Source organism: Protopterus annectens, chromosome 4.part1 (genome assembly GCF_019279795.1).
Source record: "Protopterus annectens isolate FY-2018-M chromosome 4.part1, PAN1.0, whole genome shotgun sequence".
Classification (NCBI taxonomy): Eukaryota; Metazoa; Chordata; order Ceratodontiformes; family Protopteridae; genus Protopterus; species Protopterus annectens.
This window is the reverse complement of record NC_056734.1, coordinates 588,492,244-588,506,088: the sequence shown is the minus strand read 5'-3', so window position 1 is coordinate 588,506,088 and position 13,845 is coordinate 588,492,244.

Genomic DNA, 13,845 nt, shown 5'->3' with positions numbered 1-13,845 from the left:
ATGCAAACTTCATCATGCAAACTTGTAAACTCCGTGTAGGTTTCATATGAAGCCTACACAGAGTCTACTGAATACCCAGGTAAGTTTAATTTGTATATCCAGCTTCTTTAGTTCAGTGTTCAAAGTTATAGTTTAACCTCTTTTCCATTTCCTATATTTTTTGTCTCTCACCTTAATCAAGTATCTTTTTTCTTACAGAAATATATCCTTTAAATATAGTGGGGATGCATAAGCCAGTGCATTTCTTTGTGCCGGTCCCAAGCCCGGATAAATGGGGAGGGTTGCATCAGGAAGGGCATCCAGCACAAAATTTTGCCAAATCATACATGCAGACAACAGTACAGATATACATATCGGATCGGTCAGAGCCCGGGTTAACAACGTGACAGAACAAGATGCAGAGGACAGGAAGAAATGGAAACAGATGACCTGCTGTGGTGACTCCTAACGAGAGCAGCCGAAGGAAGAAGAAGATGCCTAGATCATTACTTTAAACTTGATTTTTGTTTTTCATTTTTTTTGCATTCAAAGAATTTCTCTATTAAAACTTGTTACATTTCTGCTGCAGTTTTTCCACTGAACACCTTCCTCAAATTAGTTTTATATAGTGAGTGTTTTGCTTCCAGATAATCTCTTGTTAAACTTCTTTACATTGGTTAGATTTCACTTTGGCAGAATTATCTAGGAACAATTTAACCTTTATAACCCCATGATCACTACATATCAATGGTGGTAAAACGTGACATGAATTACAGTCATTTCCTTAGGAAAACAAACAATGTTTAGTATGTTCCATTCGCCGGTAAGTTTTTGTACTGTCTGAAGTAATTGTTATTTCTTACATATACTGTGAATAATTTCTTTACAAATGTTGTTTAATCAATATTAGAGAATGGACAAACTGTACATCAGTATCATGACTGGAGAACAAATGTTCTCCAGCAGGCCATTAATGTACAAGTAATGCCCACTGAAAAACAAATCTGCAGCTTTGCGGCAGCATATCAAGCTGCCTTGGATATCAGACTGAGAAAAATTGAATGGCCATCATTATTTTACTTTCGCTAAGTTGTGCGTTTGCTGTTTAGCTAGTGTAAAATGTGAAAAAAAGAAGACAACTAAAAAATTGCATCTCAGTATTTATGTCTTTTTGTGAGTGTATACATGCATATACTCAGTGAAAGTGAGAGTGAGCAAGTCATTATTTTACACTCGCTGAGCAGCACTTTCGCTGTTTAGCGAGTGTAAAAAAAAAGGGAAATTAAAATAAAGTATGTGTGTGACAGTGTATGCATGTGCATCTGTGAGAGTAAGACAGACAGAGATCGATCAAGCAAAACAGAAAAAAATGTGTGTATGTGTGAGTGTGTGTGTGTGTGTGTGTGTGTGTGTGTGTGTGTGTGTGTGTGTGTGTGTGTGTGTGTGTGTGTGTGTGTGTGTGTGTGTGTGTGTGTGTGTGTGTGTGTGTGTGTGTGTGTGTGTGTGTGTGTGTGTGTGTGTGTGTGTGTGTGTGTGTGTGTGTGTGTGTGTGTGTGTGTGTGTGTGTGTGAGAGACAGACAGAGAGAGTAAAGTGTGAAAGTGATCTAGTGATCCCCTGGCAGCAGCAGCAGTTTTGAGCACCTCTCAACCTCAGGCATAGTTCTCAACCTATTAGCGCAATAAATCTGGACAAAGCCTGACATAATGGGGACAAATGCTAAGAAATAGGTGCACATTTTAAATATTGCTCTTAATGCCTCAGTTGTACGGCGGTAGCATTGTTACCTCACAGGAAGTAGTTCTCCTGTTCAATTCTCGGCATGGCTTGGGAGTTACTTCTATGTGTAGTCTGCAGGTCCTGCCTGCTGTTGGGTAGCGTTCGAAAGACATGCATGCATAAATGGGCATGACTTCGTTGAAGGTTGGGCGTCGAGCTGGCGCCTCTGCGTTTCGTAAAAATCTACTGCCAATCATTAGTGGACCGGAGTTCTGCTGTGATGACCCCTTACTGGGAAAAAGCCGAAAGACAAACAACAACAACATAAACTTAGAAAGTTGTTAGAATAACATGATTTGTGCTAGCATGTATTTTCTGAAGGATATGAAATCTGAAACTCAAATGCATGTCATTATGTAGTGACTTTAATCTTTAGATCATCAAAATGGTTTGTCAAAAAACACATTTTTATGAGGAACAAACCAAAAATATGAGGCAAAAATCTGGGCATTCTGTAAAAATAATGTTGAGAAGTATGCTCTTAGATCAAGGTATCTGGATAAGCCTGAAATAAAGGGGACAAAAGCTCAAAATAGGAACATATTTTTTGTGTTAGCATGCATATTCTGAAGCAAAGGTGTGTGTGTGTGGGTGTGTGTGGCTGTGTTTGGGTGTGTGTGGGTGTGCATGGGTGTGTGTGTGTAAGAGAGAGAGTGAGTGAGATCTACCACTGGCAGCAGCATACCTCTGGACCCTTCAGCTGTAATTCCGGATAAAGCCTAAAATAAAAGGGGAACAAACGGTCAAAAATAAGAACACATTTTAATTATTGCACTTATAAAATTACAAACTTGCTTAAATAAAAGGATTTGTGTTAGCAAGAATTTTCTGAAGGAAATAAAACTCAAATGTATATCATTATTTAGTAACTTCTGTCTCCAGTGACTGGCAATAAACCAAAGGTTTTAGGAGTAAGGTACCAAAAAATAAATACCTGGATTTTTTTATAAAGTGTTATATTTTGGATGTAAAATGCTTCCTCCAACACCATTAACATATACTACAGCAAGTTTGAAACATTAGGCTGAGAAACTATTTTACATTAAAAATATATAAAAAAGATAACATTATACTTAAAAAAATAAATAAGCAAGTAAAATACAACAATTTTACAAAGACTCCATTCTCTAAGTGCAATAATGTCCTCCAGGGTGTGTGTTAATTATGCAATAACTGATGACGTGGTGCGGTATATGGAAGATTTACCCACAGTTGGTGTGGACTAATCATGAGGGTGAAGCCCAAGTGATTAAATAAAGTCAGCCATGGGTAAATTTCAATATACCACAACCACAGAGTCCGTTATTGCTATTATACGATGACATTATTTAAAAAAAAATGCTTACTTTTCTTAAATAATGTCTTTCTATAATGGAGCATTACTGTTCTTCCTCAGCTGGTGGCATACTGCTGCCTTGTTTTGATGTACTGCACACACATATGGGACTTGCATTCCTACACATACCCATTACATCAATGCTTTGAAAAGGAAGCAAGAGAGAAAATAAATTCTCTATTGCTCTGTTTTTGTTTTCTTTTTTTCTTTTTTTTTTTTTTTTTTTATTATTATTAAAAAAAAGTCTGTGTAGAGCCGCGGTGGTGCAGCGGTTAGCGTTGTTGCTCACAGCAAGAGGTTCTCTTGTTTGATTCTCGGCTGGATAGCCTAATGTGTGGAGTCTGCATGTCCTCCCCGCGGTCGAGTGATGTTAAAGATATGCAGGTAGGTGCGAGCATGAATGGGTGTGCCTTCCTTGAAGGTTGGGTGTTGGGCTCGCAACTCGGCAACATAAAAATCCTCTGCCAATCATTAGTGGACCAGAGTTCCGCTGTGGCGACTGCTAACCGGGAAAAGCCGAAAGACATTACTATTAAAAAAAAAGTCTGTGCTACTTTAGGAGTAGAAGACAGAGACAGAATGGAGGAAATACATAGAAAATCAGGTACGTGTCTTTAGTTTTAAATAGCGTACCTGATTTTCTTTGTATTTCCCCATGCTGCCTCTTGGGTATGTCTAGAGTATGGACTATAGGTTTTTTTAATTTTTGAAAAAAAAAATGTTTTGGAATATACAAACGGAAATAAGTCCGGGTGACTGGACCTTTTTCCATTGGTATATTGTGGGATTTACAACAGGCACGCTGGTTGGGCTGGCCAATCAGCGTGCACGTTTTTGAATACTAATGGTCAGTCATTGTATAATATGTAATTAATGCCCTTCCAGGGGCTAGAAGCCTTTCGCCTGCTGTATCAGGCCTTATAACACCCCTGGGTAGCATTAATTACACATTAACACACACACACACACACACACACACACACACACACACACACACACACACACACCTGTCGGGCATTATTGCTTGTTTATTCCAGTTTGTTTCTTGTAAATTTAAACCCACAGTCACTGTTATTCTTCCCTCCTGTGTTTCATGATAAAAATGTTTAAATGTTTCAGTGTCATCAGAACTTGACTTTAGTGGTCTATATGTTCCAGGATTGTCTAAATTGTCACAGTTACATAATTTACAGTGTTGGTTTTACCACTGAATATGCAATAATCACAGGTCTCATAACAATCTTTAATCGCTATCATAACACCTCTAACTGATTTTTTCATAGAATGTCTATTACAGTGAAAACATTTATACACTGATAGAACTGGTTTCCAGTTATTGTTCTTTAATCATGATTCACAAACAATAACAACATCATTAAAATTTGACATACACATTTCTAACACAATCTAAAAGGTTCACAACAAAATGAAAATAATGTATTGAAACAAAAAATTAAATTCAATAGCACTAACAAACTACCGGCCCATTGCTATATTTTCATCACTTTCTAAAATTCGGGAAAGATGTATCCACTTTCAACTTCTTAAATGCATTCTAAACAATAATCTCCTCTCATCGTCACAGCATAGATTCCGCCCATATCATAGCACTACTACAACTCTTCTAAGTATCACTAATACTATAAATAAATTCCGAGATGATGGCAAAACAGTGCCTTCAGTCTTTTTGAACATGTCTAAAGCATTCGATACAGTTTCCCATCCTAAGTTACTGTCCACTTTGAATAATTTTAATATCAACCCTGATGTTGTTAACTGGTTTCAAAGTTATCTATCTAGCCACCAGCAAGCTGTGAAATGGAAGCAAGCTCTATCCCCACTCCTTTCTGTTACACTTGCAGTTCCTCATGGTTCAGTCCTAGGGCCCCTCCTCTTCAGCATATTCATAAATGATCTTAATACTGCCTCCTGTCAAGTATCTGCCATACAATACACAGATGATTCATCCCTCATATGTGCAGCATCCACAATAACTCAACCTCTTACAGTCACACAAAAAGCCTTCTCTGATACTGAAACATGGCTAGCAGACTTACAACTCATTCTCAACCCTAATAAAACTAAACTTATGATCTTAAACCCATCTAAACCTACTAACCTCCCAGCTAACTTTTATATCACTGCCAGTAATAATACTAGGATTTTCCCAGATTCCCAAACAAAACTATTAGGCGTCATAATCAACAACAGACTAAAATTTGACATACACATTTCTAACACAATCAAAAAGGTTCACAAGCAAATGGGAACAATGTGTAGTAACAAAACATTCTTAACAGATTCTGCAAGAATAGCCATAGCTAGAACCCACCTTCTCTCCTCACTCTTATATGCATCCCCCATACTTACCAACCTCAAAAAGTCAGAACTAAGTAAATTAGAATAATGTTACAATAAGATTGACAAATTTGCAACAACTTACACACATTCAACCCATCACTGTCAATGCCTAAAAAATCTTTCTTAGTTGAAACTACCTCATGTTATGAACTATAACCAGTTAATAATGGCTCACAAAATAATGTTCAATCTTGACAATGTACCTTCCCTAAAAAATCTTCTATAATCCTACTTTAACATCTGTAGTCTTCAGTTATCTAACAAAGACTTACTCCAAGTAATCAAAGTATCCGGTACAGCAGGCAACTCTCTTTACTCTAACTTTGTTGCTAAAAATTGGAAAACCGTTCCACATAGTATTATATCCATAAGCAATCTTAGTAATTTCAAACACACTTATTTGAATCCTGGCTTTGCACATTTAACACCCCAGGTTAATTATTAACTTAACATTACTTATACAATTTCGCTATGTGTACTAACTCTGCTAACATATCCCTTCTGACAACACCACTTCTTTATAAGTAGTTAGATTCCTAGCTGCAAGTATCACCACGGAAGCATTACTAACTATATACCACTTTGCCAAGTGATTCCCCCTACTTCATTTCCTAACTAATGTTATGTTCCTCCACATATATAAGTTCAACCATATATTTGTCTGTATTCAAGTGTTTAAAGACTTGTTCTATTTGATACTATGTATATATTTTTGTTTTCACATTTATATCGTGTAAATGTGTTAACACTCATTTTTTTAATCTATAACTTTTATTATTTGATGTTATGATTTTGTACGTGAGCTTAGGCTGGAGCTTTTCTCCCAGGGCCTCTGCTGAAAATGGGCACTGTCCGAGTTGGACCATCCCGGTAAACAAATGTAAAAAAAAATAATAATAATTAATTAAATAAATAAATAAATAAATAATTATTTTGGGAATGTAGTAAAAGTTCCAATAAAAAATTTACATCCATCAGAGGTATCTCAAATTTTGCTATCTGTGAACTGTTACATTTTTGACCTGGCAAAAATCCTGCCTTGTGTTAGTCAAATATTGCAATATAGCTACAGCAACAACTCTTCTCCCTGGTCTTGACAGGTACATACCATCCTGTCTAAACACATATTTGCCCCTAGTTAGTCTTGGATGCCCTAAATATTTCCATTTTTTTAAACAGGTCCTTTTTCTTGTAGGTATTTACCAAAAAAAATATTTTTATTCACGGTGACCGGTCCCTACTTTCTAAATGTGACCTTTTTAAAAATATTTCCTAAAACCTGTACAAGTTATACTATGTAAGAGGGCTGTGAGTTCCCTACTAATGTTTAGACAGTCAGATGAGATCATTTGTAACAGGCCAGCATGAATAAAAACAGAGCCATATGGCTAGGCTTATATAGGCTCCAGGGCCGTTAGCCTAGTACACACCTATGAATCTATGAACCTATATTTCCAAACATTAAGGTTTTCTAAGGCCTTTCTTACATCCTGTATTTTGCTCCTGACAAGCATAACACTATTCAATTGTCATTATCTTCTCTGCAAATGTAAGCATCAATTCCTCTAATAAATGAATCTCCAATTACACGTATATCTCTTCTGATGAGATCTGAAGAATCTCCAACTTCTAATTCAATAACATGTCAGTTGTAACAGCATAATGATCAGAACTAATAGTCTTTTTAACCCCACTCTGCATTGCTTATTACATTTACAAGCAAAGAGAGCTCATATAGCAGACTCTGTACTTCCACAACTTACGTTGTGTTGTCAACCTTGGTCTTTCTCCTCCTTTTCTTCTTATAATTATGTTCTTCAGTCCTTCAGAGTTCAGTTTTGATCTCTCCCTTTTCACAAGCCCCTTGTCTCTTTTCTGTACCTTCTCTTTTAAAAAAATAATGTCTTTTTTTTCTGTAGACTGAAGGTTTTCTTATAGAACAATGTTTTCATTCCCTGTAATCTGTGTGTTACATAACAAAGCAATATCCTTTTTAGTATGTTCTATTTGAAATATAGGCATTAGTCAATTTATTTATACTTACTTGTTGTGAACTTCTTCCTTTGTTCTTTTTTTATTTTGTTCCACATGCTCTGAATCCTCACATTGCTGAATACTTATATCCTGAATTCCAAAGTTGTCGTCAGTATGTCATTTTTAATAGGCACTGTGTGATCTTTATCAGCAATAGACACTTCCTTTTCTATATGTGTTCTATTTGTACTTTGCCTAAAATTATATATATCATCACTCAAGTCATTAATATATGTTATTAATATATGTAAAAGCAATTCTCCACGCTGTCCAAATTGCACAAGTGCAATCATCATAGGTCTAGATATATTATTAATAATGGGAAGCAAATCCTGCAACGTTTGTCATAAGTAACAGAGGTTACCAGTGTTATTAGGGGTTACATTTTATTATATATAGCATTTAATACACTGCACAAGATCCCTTTGCTTTAACAAATCATTAATGGCATACTCATTTAAAGTACCCATTTTCAGCTACAAACCAATAAATAATTCTAAAAGAAAAAGATAATCTAAATCAGTTAACACAGAATTCAGAGATTTTTATATCAAATTCTATTAAAAAATCACACAAACAATTTAAAACTAAATATTAAATTAATTACAATAAAGTTGTTATGCTGACCTACCCTGCCAGTTGTGCCAGTTACACAAAAGCTGAATTTCCTTTGCATCACTTTTACCCACAGTCACACCTCATTATAACAGTAAAGATAAAAAAAATCACAAACCAATACTGGATCATTCCAGATAATCTCTAGACTGTCCTGTCTGCATTCTGTATGAATACAATGTGCCTCGCTGACTAAGCACCTTGGGATGGTTAGAGTTTACCTGTATAAAATCTTTCCCTTTCCAGCAAAAAACTTTGAAAATTAGAGATAAAACAACAAAATATAAATCAAACTAAATCTTTTGTTTACAAACTATACTCTTCTTCCCACAAACAGTGAATAATAGAAACAAAATTTAAAATATATATAAAAATAAATCATCTCTCGCCAGACAATTGCACAGTCAATCACAAACTAACATAGGACTGTTTCATATAAGTTCTGGATTGCCCACTCTGTAGTATGTGTGAATTTATCACTGACTAGGTTCCTTGGGATAGTTAAAGTTTGTCTGTCTGAAATTTATCCCTTTCTAACAACAAAAAGTAAGACTTAGAGGTAAAATAACAAAATATTGTAGTAACTCTTCCTGTCTATAAACTATCCATTTCTTCCCACAAAAAAGTGAAAAACAGAGGTAAACAAAATATAAATCAAAACAAATCTTCTCTTACTATGCAATTGCACTGCCAATCACAAACCAATACAAGATTGTCTTAAATAAGCTCTGGATTATCCTGTCTGCAGTATGTATGAATTTAAGCTGACTAGAACCCTTTTTCTGCTGTTTGCAGCTCCATTACCTTCTTAAACATATTCCTTGCACTCTATAGGAATGTCATTCAAACATATTCTAAGTTATATTTGCTCGTCTGCTGTGTTTTCATCCACACTTTCCTTCTATCTGCAGCCAGTATACCTATTCCTTTCTAATACATCTATATCATCCCTTCACCCTTTTATAATTGTACAAAGATGCAATCTTTTCCAAAACAGCAGTAAGCACTGGTCTCCCTTGTGTCTCAAGATGAAGCCTATCACAGCTAGACACTGTTCTCCCTAATCTTTCATAATCAATGTACTGGCTTCTTCTGTTTAATATTAGCAAAACTACCATCTCCTCACACCATATACTTGCATGTTTCTTTTGTTATGCTGACTCTTCTTCTTTCCATTCAGATACCCCCAATGAAAAGTCATCAGAGCCTACATACATCATGATATAGACCTCACCTCCCATTTGAAGGCTATCTTGCAGTTTACGTGCCTTGAATTTTGAACCATAACATTAGATTCATTGTAATCTATCCCCTACAGTTTCCTTTTCCAGGAATCTTAACCTGCTTGGTAATTGATTCTACAAATGCAATCAACAAAACCATCTTCTTTGCCTTCACCATAGTTGCCATCTGAAGTATTTCCTGCCAAGTTACCCAGTTACCACTCCTCATCTTTGTAACCCAGATCAAAATAATTTTGTAGGAATGTTGTAAATAGTCTGAACTTGCTTTTTTTGAAAGAAATGAACTTGCTATAAAAATACAATACAAAGTTACATAAAAAAGTGGAATTCTGCACACCTGAATGTTTATGAGTATAGTCATATGAAATTAAATAAAAGTCACTAAAATACTTTTACAGAGACAGCCAATAGTATAATACAGAGTAAATTTACTGGAAATCAGACAGTAATGTTTGTGCTTTGTTGCAGAACTTGAATTGTACCTTCTCACTATCACGTGTTTTAAACCTCATGCATAAATCAGCTATAGTCTGTTCCATTCATTTACACACTTTGAGAATGGTTTGAATAATTTAAGGACCTGATTTTGTACAACTTCCTCAATGAACTTTTATGCCAAATAGAGTGCAATGTGAAATGTAATTTCCCTGAGAATAATTATGAAAACATTGTCCTTATCAGATGCAACATTTCAAAAAGAAGTACTAGATAACTACAACAGGCATAACATGATACAGTAGTTTGTAAGACTGATAGCATGTAATAGTAACTAATGCAGAGAATGGGTTGTGTTTGCTTTAAAAAGACTCTTTCTCAATACAGTGTGTGCAAAGGATATATAAAATGAATGGCATAGCTGTGACAGTATGGCAATGCAGACATATGGATATATATTATTCATTTTGTAAATTATGCAAAATGAAAATAATCAGCTGTATTGTTTTATGTACAGAAATGTAGCAAAGTGGGATGGTGAGCTGTATGGAGCATTGGTTATCTTCTGTATTCAACTATTTGCAATAAAGAAATTATAGTTGGATTAAATAACATGTCTATGAAGTAAAGATTCACAGAGCAAAGTATACACTGTGTTGTTGTTGTTGTCTTTTCCCAGTTAGGGGTCACCACAGCGGAACTCCGGTCTGCTAATGATTGGCAGTAGATTTTGATGAACACCGAGGTGCCAGCTTGATGTTCAACCTGCAAAAAGGCATGCTCATTTACGCATATCTTTCGAACGCCCACTCAACCATGGGGAGGACATGCAGACTCCACACAGAAAGCACTCCCCGCACTCCAACCGAGAATCAAATGGGAGAACCTCTTGCTGTGAGTCAACAACGCTACCGCTGCACCACTGCGGATAAAGTATATACTGTGTTGTAGCACTTTATAATTAGATGGTTAGCAGAGAATATTCTGCTTCTGTATTTCTGAGTGTGAGTATACTAGACAATAGTCAAATGTTTATAATTAATATTAGTTAAAAATGAAAAATATGCAATTCGCTAAAACTGAAACATTTTAGTGCAGTAACTCTTGAATTTGTCATCTTGTTCGATCACTTCCTCAGAGCCTCTGGCAGATAAAATGAACTGTCAAGCCACCACAAATAAATCCTTTCAAACCATTTGCTAATGTTGTTTCATCCTAAATTAACATTTTATCTCCTTTTAAAAACATAAACCTGGAAAGGAGCCAGCATATTATTTTCCACACTTTAAGGCTTTTGTTTATAGGAATTAAGCTGCTCGTTCTGACCTTCTGCTCTGACTTTCCTGTTGTACCTGTAAGCTGTAATTAACAACATTTTCTGCTCTGCTGAATATCAGTTTACCTAGTTAAACTAATAGCGCAGAATCTCTTTAATGATGGAAAATGAATTTTGAAAATCATACATTTTGTTAATCTGCTTTGTTTGTTACAGCTGTGTTGACTGATCATAACAATAAATGCACCAAAGTGACAGTCTGGATTGAATTGCCAGGCTGGTGCTTTCAGTCCTATGACTGGTGATGTCTATTCTCTATTATTAAAGTTGAACATTCATAAACCAAAAGTCCTTCATTTCTAAGTGAAGGAGTATTATCAAGCCAGCCTTTGCTAAGCTAAGCTAAGCTTGATGCTGCAGATATAAAGATAAATACTGGCCATATTCTGTAGTTCTGTGCTATAGTTTTGGAGTATTACTTCTCTTTAACCACCTATATCACATTAGCACTTTCATTTTCTGCCTTCACTTTTGTGACAGAAGTTGCAGAAAAATTGAAACTATTTTGCCCCCCCCGAGTAATAGTAAATGAGTGTACATGTAAATGGTAAGAAATTGGAATCATAGAAATATGTTTTGCTCATTTATTTATTCAGTTGTAAACATTATACTTATCAGTCATGAACAGGAACATTTTAATCTGTGTCCTATCATTACAGTTAAAGCACAAATGATAACTGACTACAGCAGGAAATATAGCAGCATGCACTAATTAGATGTGTTATATATAGTGTATCAAGTAGTATTACTACCAAAGTGTTGATTCTGATGAGCTACGACTAGAAGACTATGCAAAAAAGCTGCTGGGTATGATCTAAAGATCACATGGTCATTTTGTGTACAGATAAAGGAACTGACAATCAGAACAATTTTGAAAGTTTATTGAACAGCTTCTGTATATTTGGCTGCTAATGGAAAAAAAATGCCTCATTGCGCAGTTTTTAAAAAATGGTGTGCTGGGCATGTGACATAAAAGACTGGACCACAGAGGTGATGTTATACTTTTCATGAGATCAATATAAGTTTTACAAGGCAGCTACTTGACAGGGTATCACTCAGCATTGTGTTCCACTGTATGATTTTAAGACAGATTTTGAAATAATCAAGTCATTTGTGACATCTAAGTCCATTGCTTGGTAGACATTTTAAATGTGCATGCAAGAATATGACAAGTATTCTGGGCTATCAGCATAACGTCTTTAATACATTGCATTTTTCAACAGCTAGGGTCCCAAATCATGACTTTTGCAACTATGTTTCTCCCTATCTATAAATGGAACATCTGTAGAATTATTTAACATAGTCTACTTAAATTTACTAAAAATCCTGCTGAGGTTGCTTACATATACAATGTTCTTCAAGTATGCTCCTTGGACAATGGCACAGCTGCTTCTGGAGTTTTAATGAGAAAATGTTTAATTTTAAATGTAATTCAGTTATGCAAATTTTTTCAAAAGTATGACAATCTTACCAGTCTATAGAAGAGCATAATGCTGTAGGTTTAATATTTTATACTTAAATCTTTAATAGTTTAGTTATTGCTACCCTAAATAGAACTGTTAGCTACACCCCTGTTTGAAACTGAACATCTTAGAAATGTTAAAGTCTGGCATATCCTGATGGCCATTATGACCTTAATTTGATACTAGAAACAGCCATATGTGTGCAATGTCTTAAGATTTTGCTATCGTTTTTCCATGTAATACATATGGATAGTCTAGTGTATGTCATAGATTTCACAAGCTAGGTATGCCAAAAACAAGGATATTCAAGCATGCTGGATGTATAGATGCGTCTACTATGTTGTTTGCTACAAAACTGTAAAAAAGTCAAAATATATAACTTTTCTGAGAGATAAATATAAAGTTAACTGTTATAACACAATAAGGAGACACTTGTTTATGTGTTTGTGTGTTAAGTATACATGTTTGTGTGTTGTGAACTGAACACAAAAGACTCTGGTGTGTTAATGAGTTGTTTCCTGTAATCAGTGATACAGAATTTGAATGTTTCCATCTCAATTTACCTAAAGTGTAAGTCTAAGCATTGTCACTTAACTAGATAGCGCTCTCAGATTGCCCATGAAAATGGACAAATGCCCAGTTAACAAATGTATACAATAATTAAAAATGTAAATAAATAAAAACAAATAAAGCAGCACAATGCCCATCTTGTTCTATTGGTAGTCTTACTGACTGTAGGACTAGATCTCTGAAACACTTTGAAGTTTTATATCAAAAATCCCCAGGAAAAGTATGTCATGAAACTCAGCTATTTGCAGAACTTTGCTAGCAAGACATGTATAAACGCTCAGTGAAGTGTCATCTGTGTCAGTGGATGGTGCTGACATCTTTCTGCTGAGAGAAAAATTGCACTCTTATTGATGAAAGTATAAGATCTTTTTTTAACGAGAACATGTTTTCCACATATTCTGCATATACAATGCTTTACCTCCCTTAAACATATGTCATATCCCCACCTTTTATAGAAACTCATTATAAGGCAACTGCCACCCTTTGGCAATGGAATTCTTGTTAAGGGCTGTATTTTATGTCTAAATTGAAGCAAAAGAATTTGAATCTTTGATAGCTTTTATAATATTTCAAGGAATTATACTTTGACAGACAACTACATACCACACTGAAGACTGACATTGAGATGACCTGTATGTTTTGTACTTATGTTGTGCATTGCAAAACTATTAGGGAATATTTAAAATAGCAGACC